The sequence below is a fragment of the Orycteropus afer genome, unplaced genomic scaffold (assembly GCF_000298275.1).
Source record: "Orycteropus afer afer isolate SDZICR_OR568_19922 unplaced genomic scaffold, OryAfe1.0 scaffold00387, whole genome shotgun sequence".
Taxonomy (NCBI): Eukaryota; Metazoa; Chordata; class Mammalia; order Tubulidentata; family Orycteropodidae; genus Orycteropus; species Orycteropus afer.
In genome coordinates this window covers 2149755-2159490 of record NW_006921974.1, presented here as the reverse complement: position 1 = coordinate 2159490, position 9736 = coordinate 2149755, and positions in this window count along the sequence as shown.

Here is a 9736-nt window from a genome sequence, read left to right as displayed (position 1 = left end):
AAACCAAGGAGTCCCCAAGTCCCATCCTCAGAGAAGCTGAGGGGCCCAGATGCCAGAAAGGGAGCCAAAGGCTGGGCAGGGCTAGCAGCTGCTCTACGGGGCACCTAGCACAGCCGGTCAGGCTGACGCCAAGGCGAGTGGGGAGGCTAAGCAGCTCCATTGGCAGGAGGAAAGGGCGGGATACTGCTCTCTGAAAGACAGCTGAAGAACACCAGCTCCAGGGAGTCAGACAGATGGGCCCCAGGCCAGCCAGGGAAGCCACAGATGCATCCACATTATAAAACAAAGCAAAACTAAACAAAACTCAGCTCCCATCAACTGAGGCTTGCCATGGGCCAGGAACGTGCTATTTTAATTCTTAGGAGAATTGTATGAGGCCAGAGTGGTTATTCCAAAACCAAATTCACTGCCATCAAGTCGGTTCTGACTCATAGCGACCCCTCCTTGGGTTTCTGACATTAGGACCTCCATTTTGTAGGAGCTCTGGTAGCATAGTGCCTAAGGCTCTTGACTGCTAACCAGAAGGCTGGCGGTTCAAACCCACCAGCCACTCCTCGGAAGGAAGGTTGGGCAATCCTACTTCCGTAGTGATACTGCCTCGGAAACCCAAGGAGGGGTCGCTATGAGTCGGGGCCGACTCGACGGCAAACAACAACAACAACAACAACAATTTTGTCAATGAAGAAGCTGAGGCACGGAGAAATAAAGTGACTTACATAGATCATATAGTCACCAAGCAGGGATGCATATCAGATCTGTCTCCAAAGCCCATTCTGTTACTTCTATTCTGTAGGCTTGTTACAACCATTAAATGAGATAAGATAGGATGTTAACAATAGTGATATTAACAGCCTAGTTGTATTGAGCACCTACTAGGTGCCAGACATTGCTCTAAGAGCTTCTAAAGACACTAAATAGCCTATTTAATTGTCACTACAATACTGTGAAAGGAGCATTGGTAGCACAACAGCTAAACACTCAGGTGCTAATGGAAAGATTGTCAGTTTAAACCCACCCAGAAGCTCTGGGGGACAAAGGCCTGGCAATTTGCTTCTGTAAAGATTACAGGCTTGAAAAGCCCCCGGGGCAGTTCTACTCAGTAATGTCTCTGTGAGTCAGAATCCACTCACAGGGCCTCACAACAACAATGCTGTGAAGTAGATTTTACTTTTGTCATCCCTATTCTCCAAATGTGGAAACTGAGGCACGGGGCATAGTTTTGCCACTTACTCAAGATCATCCAGCTAGCAAGATTGAAAACTGAACCCAAGTAGGTGGCTCCAAAGCCTGCCTGCTTAACCACTAGGCCCTGCCCTGTAGACAAACAGGACCTGTTAGGATTCACTGAGTCTCCATGAATCAGCATTGACTCAACACAATCAATTTTTAAAGAATGGTTGGGTTGTTGTTAGCTGTTATCCAGTCAACCCTCAACTCATATTGATCCACTGCTGTTTTGGTCCTCTAGTGTTTGAGTTGTAGTGTTGGTGAAGAATACTGAAAGTTCCATGGACTGCTAGAAAAACTAACAAATCTGTCCTGGAGAAAGGGCAGCCAGAATTCTCCTTGGAAGCAAGAGTGGCAGACTTTGTCTCACCTGCTTTGGTCATGTTGTCAAAAGGGGCCATTCCCTGGAGAAGGATATCATGCTTGGTAAAGTGGAGGGTCAGCAAAAAAGGAGAAGGCCCTCAACGAGATGGATTGACACGGTGGCTGCCAAAATGTGCTCAGGCAAAATGTGCAAGGATCGTGAGGCTGGCACAGAACCAGGCAGTATTTTGTTCTGTTGTACATAGGGTCGCTATGAGTCAGAGCTGTCTCAATGGCACATAACCGTAACAGTGCTGCTCTAACAGAAAATACCACAAATGTATAGCTTTAACAAACAGGGGTTTATTCTCTTACTGTTTAAGGCTAGAAGTCCGAATTCAAAGTGCCAGCTCTAGAGGCTAGGTGAAAGCCCCTCAACCTTGGGCTTCAACTCTGCCTCTTGCTCCCACTGAATCTGGAGGCATCTCTTAACTCAGGCAGCTGCTAGTTGTTGAGGTCAACGAGTAAAATGGCACAGTCCCAAGATTATCAAGCAATATGGCAGGCCACTAATTCAAGTCCGGAGATAGTCCCAAGATTGGCAGACAACGTGGCAGGCCACTGAGATGAAGACTCGGCTACATGCAGGGTCCAAATGTGCCAAAAAGCTCAGAGACCTTTTTCAAAGAGTCTTCTATACTGGAAGCAGACCACATCCCTAAGGCAGCTACTCAGCTGCTCACAGTAGATTCCACCATGGAGGTGATGACCAGTCTCATGGTGGGGAATAACTACATCCAGCTGCCCAGCCACTCAAAACCAGGTGCAGCCAAGTTGACATATAACCTTAACTACCACAACAGCCCAGTCCAACCCCATCCCTGTGAATGGATCAGACCACACTGTGAGCCAAAGGGTTTCCACCGGCTGATCTCTGGAAGTAGATTGCCAGGCCTTCCTTCCTACTCCATTTTAGTCTACATGCTCTGCTGAAACAGATAGGTTATGGCCACACTTGAAGTGCATTGGCTGGGACCTGAACCCAGATCCCCTCCATGGGAGGTGAGAATTCTACCACTGAACCACCAACATCCTCAATGGTTAGGTAGCTCTAATTGTACAGTGTCAATATTTGCCTCTATAAATTTCACCCATTGGACCTCACAGACTCACAGTAATAAATACAGATTTCAAGCACTCTTTTGTAGACCCTCCGTGGCTCTTCACTGGATCCTCACAAGAGCTCAATGAGGATGATATTATCCTGCCCACTGCACCAATGAAGAAACTGAGGCTCCAGGAGATTAAGTAATTGACCAAAAGTGTTGTTGTTAGGTGTCGGCCAGTGGATTTTTGGCTTGCATGACTCCATGTGACTGCGTAGAACTGCTCCCAGAGGGTTTTCTAGGCTGTAACTGTTACAGAAGCACATTGCCAGGTCCTTGTCCCATCGAGCCCTGAGAGGGTTCAAACCGCCAACCTTTCAGTTAGCAGCCAAGTGCTTAACTGTTGCACCACCAGGGCTCCTCTTTGCAAAAGGCAGCAGGCCTAATCAGTTGCAGAGCCACAGATTCAGCTGGGGAATCCAAAGTCCAAACCCCACACTCTTTCCACACCCCACTCTGCCTCAAGTTTTTTCCCTCTCTCCCACAGGCCAGACCTTTGGTTTTTTAAAGGCAGCTGTCATGTTCTCCATGAGTCTTCTCCAGCTAAGTGTTCCCAACCATTTTTCTCTCTCAACCATTTCTCACCGGGAATCCCTTTACTCCTGGCCACTTCTACACATGTGCTAGAGGAACTGAGCACAATACTCCACGTGCAAGGGTCTGGCCAGACCTGTGCACAGAGGGCCTCTTGGACCCACACTTCCCTTTGCTCTGGGCAGCGGGACTGCCACTCTTGCAGCCTGGAATCAAATTCCTGTCCTAGTAATGATGCCTCATCAACTTGTTGATTTAGTCACTTTTCAGTCATAAATATGGATAGTTTGCATGTGTATTTCATCTTTTTTGTTCCTTTGCAAGATCTTCAGCCCCCAGGAGCCCTGAGAAACAAGTGTTACATGAGCACAGAAGGAGATGCATGAGACAGCCCTGATATTTCATTAGACTTGAAATGGTGGGAAGTGTGAAACCTGGTTTTGCTGGCACAGGCATGTGGGCCCTATCTGTCTTTGGAAGGAGGGCGTCCTTCCTCTGGATCTCGATGAATGAAACCATGTTGAGTTATTACTTTCGCATGGATTTCCAGCAGCTCAGAGCGTCTGGCAGACGGGAAACAAATCAAGTGACTATTTTTCCAAGTCCACTGTTGCCAATCTGGCTGCCGGGGGGCCCTAGGAACAGACCTCCTGATGACACCAGCTGGCCAACTGGAACAAGTGGCCGAGCTGGAGCAGATCCTTCTTGGTGCCTTAAGGGAGCAGCCAAACTTCCAAAAAGAACAGGAACCACCTTGTGATAGACAGTGCTGAGCTGTGAGTCTCAAGCACCTAGCAGGCAATTGACTCTCGCCCCTCATTGTCCTGGTGAAGCCCAGGAGGGTTGTTTTGCTTCTAAGGATTGGCAATGTGTGACATGCATACCAAAGACAACATGCAGATCCATTAGCAAAAGCATGGGGACAAGCTACAATGCTCTCTTCCTCTCCATTGGAAGAGTTGGCCTGAGGACAGGATCCAGACTGAGGTTCCCCTCTCCCTTCCACTAACCTGCACCCCACCCCCACTATATCAAAGACATCATGCTCTTAACAAACCAATTGTGCAGGACTGCCCTAACTGATAGTTGAAAACAGAGACAGGTATCATTTCTTCAGGCCACAGAATGCTCACTTGACAATGACACTCGGTGCCAGTAAAGACATAAGCCCTATTTCTTGATCTCTACAGACAGTACAAGTAACAATGACATGTTGTTGTTGTTAGGTGCCATTGAGTTGGCTCCAACTCATAGCGACTTTATGCAAAACAGAACGAAACACTGCCCAGTCCTGTGCCAGCCTCACGAGCTGTGCTATGCTTGAGCACATTGTTGCAGCCACTATGTCAATCCATCTCATTGAGGGCCTTCCCTTTTTTCACTGACCCTCCACTTTACCAAACACAATATCTCTCTCCAGGGAATGGTCCCCTCTGACAACATGACCAAAGTAGATGAGACTAAGTCTGGCCATCCTTGTTTCCAAGGAACATTCCGGCTGTACTTCTTCCAGGACAGATTTGTTAGCTCTTCTGGCAGTCCATGGGACTTCCGGCATTCTTCGCCAACACCACAACTCAAAAGCATCAATTCTTCTTCAGTCTTCCTTATTCATTGTCCAGCTTTCAAAATGACCAAACCAAAACCAAACCACTGCCATTAGTCGAATCTGACTCATAGCGACCCTTCCTCGGGTTTCTGAGGCAGTATCTCTACGGAAGTAGATTGCCTGACCTTCCTTCCAAGGAGTGACTGGGGGTTTTGAACTGCCAGCCTTCTGGTTAGCAGTCAGATAACTTAGGCACTACTCCACCAGAGCTCCCAGCCAAACAATAGCAGGCATATAGGGTGAACATTTACACCAGGTAGATATACTCCTTAGAACAATCAATCATGGGAGAACACAAAAGCAGTATTTGTACAGGGAGATAGCTCAGAGGGGCGGGAATGCATAGGAAAGAAGGACACAGGGAAGAGGTAACTACAGGAAGGAAGTGGGAAGAGAGCTGTTACATTGTGGGGAATTGCAGTCAATGTCATGAAACAAAATGTGTATGAACTGTATGGAAAATGTAAACTTTCGCCCAAATAATAATAAAACAATTTAAAAAGAAAAAGCAAAGTAGTTTCAGAACATTAAAAATACTATACGATGAAGAGTTAGGCTCGGTGTTATAGACTGAATGGATTCTGTGAGGGGAAAACCATTAGGATTGGAGTCATCAAGCAGAGCTTCCTGGAGGAAATAGAGCGGGGTAGGTAGCATTCACTCTGACAGATGGTGGAAAGCAAAAACTGGAGTCTGGTTACCTGCCTAGTCTCCTTGTTGTTGTTAGTAGTCATCAAGTCGATTCCAACTCATGGCAACCCCTGGGACGGAGTAGAACCATGCTCTATAGGGTTTTCTTGGCTGTGATGTGCAATAGGGTAAAGAGAACCTGGATGTTTTGGTTACCTAGTGCTGCTCTAACAGAAGATACCACCAATGGGATGGCTTCAACAAACAGGAGTTTATTCTCTTATAGTTTGGAGGCTTTAAGTCTAAGTTCAAAGTGCCAGGCTCTAATGGCTGGGTGAAAGCCCCTCAGCCTTGGGCTTCAGCTTTGCCTCTTGCTCCCAGCCCACTGAAGCTAGAGGCATCTCTTTACTCAGTCAGCTACTGGCTGCTGAGGCTGCCAAGCCCAAAGTTGACAAGTAAAAAAGGCACAGTCTCAATATTGCCAAACCACACGGTAGGCCATTCATTCAAGTCCATTGAAAGTCCTAGGGTCAGCAGAGCATGGCAGGCTGCTGAACAATGACACAGCTATGTGCAGGATTCACGCATGCCATAAGCTAGAGACCATTCCCCACCCAGGCTTCTCCTTATATATGGGAAGCAGACCACCTCCCAAAGGCAGCTACTCAGCTGCTCATAGTAGATTCCACCATGGAGTTGATTACCAGTTTCATCGTGGGGAATACTACATCCAGCTGTCCAGCCACTCAACCAGGCCCAGCCAAGTTGACACACAAACTGAACTACCACAATTGGGATACGTACATAATTGAAGATAGAAAAAAGTTACAGGATTGGTTGTGGGTCTTGACTATCTGGCTAGGTAGTGGTCCGGATAGGCTGGACTCATGACCATGCAGCCTGAGTCTTAGCCACAGCTACAAAAGAATACCAAAACCCCAAACTTAAATTAGAAAAGGACACACTCAGACAAGTTCCCTGGTTCTCTGTGTGAGCATAATCTACTTCCAAGCACACTCTCCCTGAAGGCAAACTGCCCCTCCTTACGTTTGTCCTGGAACTTGTCTATGCATAGCCACAATGCTGGTTTAATGGTCAGAAAGAACCTAAGTGGTGTCTGAAACTTACGTCAGCTGCAGAGTGGAAATGGGCTCCCACTGCAGACCACGGTCTTCCATGAACCTGAGTCCTTTAGAATTTAAGCTCTCATACAGATGTTAACAGAAGCAGGTCTCCAGGCCATTTGTCCATGGTACTGCTGGATGGTAGCCCCCTAAAACTCATTTTCCATTCTAGTTCCAGTTCCTCACTGTCCATCCTGTCCTGCGGCAGTTAGCTGGGTCACGTCCAGCTGTATCTGGGGAGATGGCAATGCCTACTGAAACCAAGAACAGCAGTAGCATCTTTGCATCCGGAGGGCAGCACATAGATGCCCTCTGCTGACGGGCGGTCAGCTGGAGCACTACTGAGGTAGCCCATGAGATGATAATGATTCTGGCTCTTTCAAGCTGGCAATGTTATTATTCCAAATCAATCCCCTCTTCCTTTTTAGTGATCTCTCAAGAGGAACAAGATCAGGACTTACAGTCTTTCACAAGGCTTCAGCATCAGGTTCAACTTGAGATGAATCAAGTCACTCCCATAATCCTTTTGGAGCCAGTTGCAGGCTGCTTCCTATGCCTCTGACTTGGAGTTCACCATCCCTGCTCTCAGAATGACACATGGTAGATGTGGCTGGTGGAAAAGTTTGTCTGGACCATGGCTTCTCAGACTCTCTGGTTTTTTGTTTGTTTTGGTTTTTAAATTTCCAATCTGTCATGGACAGATACTTTTGTAAAATAAAATTTTTAAAATAAATTACTGAAAATTATATTTCAATAAAATGTATTTAATAAAAAATGAATTATTGAAAATGATCATGTCACATCAATATCAAATTTCTATAAATGTTTCTAAACACTCTTGATTTCTTTTCTTATCTTATTTTGGACTGACACGTGGCACTGCCCTAAGCAAACACACAATATCACTAAGGAAAAGGAAGATAGGAGGTACAGACAATAAAGGCAAATACTATTGCCCACACAATACTGTGTTATAAGTGTGGTAGTTATGTTTGTGTGTCAACTTGGCTGGGCAGCTGGTGGTAGTTATTCCCCATGATGAGACTGGCAATCAGCTCCATGGTGGGATCTACCACAAGCAGCTGAGTAGCTGCTTTGGGTATGTGGTCTGCTTCTCATATATAAGCAGCAGCTTTGGGAATGGTCGTTAGCTTATGGCACGCTTGGATCCTGCATGTAGTCGTGTGTCATTGTTCAGCGGCCTGCCGTGCTCTGCCGACCTTGGGACTTAAAATGGACTTGAATGACTGGCCTGCCGTGTGGTTTGGTGACATCGGGACTGTGCCTTTTTATTTATCAACCTTGGGGTTTTCAGCCTCAACAGCCAGCAGCTGTCTGAGTGAAGAAAAGCCTCAAGCTTCAGTGGGCTGGGAGCAGGAGGCAGAGCTGGACCCCAAGGTTGGGGGGCTTTCACCCAGCCCCTAGAGCCTGGCACTTTGAACTTGGACTTAAAGCCTCCAAATTGTAAAAATAAACTCCTGTTTGTTAAGGCTTCCCATTTGTGGTATATTCCTGTCAGGGTGGCACTAGGGAACCAGAATAATCAGTAATAGCAAACACTAATCTCCAGGGAGGCTTCAGGGTGCTAGTTACACGGATGCATTCAATTTGTAAAAATTTGTCAAGCTTTACACTTATCATATGTGTGTACTTTTCTGCATGTATCTTATTATTATTTGTTTATAATTTTAAAAAACTGAGTATCAAGACCACAAAGACAAACCTCCACTATTTTTTCCATGATGTTTGAAATCATGTGATTTTCAAAGCAGTATTTTATTAAATCTCACTAAATATAAAGATCCATATTTAGAAGCCTCATTTGAAGTTTCTTACTTAAAAACGAAAGACCAGCGTTTGCAGATCACTTTGGAGAGACACTGTTTTTTTTTCCTATCTTGGCAACAATAGTCAAAACATCACGTAGTGGTAAAAAATAACCATTTTATTATGTTTGTGGGTTCCATAGGTCAAGAAACAATATGGTGACAAACGAAAATGCACTCCTTTGTCAGACAATCCCATTGGAAGGCATGTAGAAAACACTGCTGAAGATTTGAACAAATGGTATCAGAATAGAGAATACAGTGTAGGAGGTTTGCTGTGCATGAATAAAATGTTTCTAACATTCTCAGCTTAGTATTTGCTAGATTGTTTCAATAACGAAATCCCACAGAGAACTACTTTCTTTATGAGCTACTAAAGGACAAATATTGTTGTTGTTGTTATGTGCCGTCGAGTCAGCCCTGACTCATAGCGACCCCTCCTTGGGTTTCCGAGGCAGTATCACTACGGAAGTAGGATTGCCCAACCTTCCTTCCGAGGAGTGGCTGGTGGGTTTGAACTGCCAGCCTTCTGGTTAGCAGTCAAGTGCCTTAGCCACTATGCTACCAGAGCTCCCAAAGGACAAATATAAAGAAGACTTATTCTGAACAGAAAATGACTGATTCAACTTTTCAAAATGTCTTCCAGAAAAACTAAGTGTTTTTTTTTGTTTGTTTGTTTGTTTTGTTTTTTACACTGTAAAGTGCTGCTTTGATGTTAACCACTCGGAGGGGGATCAATGAAGGAGATCTTGGATAGAGTGGGAGAAAAATGAGGAACAAAAGTCAAACTCATTTAAAAAAAAAAAGACCAGGTTTGCTGGTCTGATAGAGCCTGATGAGACCCCTGAGACTATGGCCCCTAGCCGACTCTTCAGGTCTGAAATTAACTCACTCCTGTGGCTTCCAGCCAAACAATAGACAGGCATAGGTGATGAACATTTACAACAGGTATATACACTCCTTGGAGCCATTAATCATGGAAAAACAGAAGGGCAGTGTTTACACAGGGAGACAGCTGTGGGGAGGGGAGTGCAAAGGAGGGAAGGACATAGGGAAGAGGTAACTACAGGGAGGAAGTGGGAAGAGAGCTGTTGCATTGTGGGGAATTACAGTCAGTGTCATGAAACAAAATGAGTGTGAACTGCTGTACGGAAAATTAATTTGCTCTGTAAAATTTCACCCAAATCACAATAAATTTTTTAAAAGTGATACTTTGACTAGAATTGTAAAAAAGGTAAGATTATGGAGCAAGTTGGCAAGCTATAACAGCAAAGAAATGGAAGCATGGAATGTATTGCCTGCTGTAGGATGCCATCA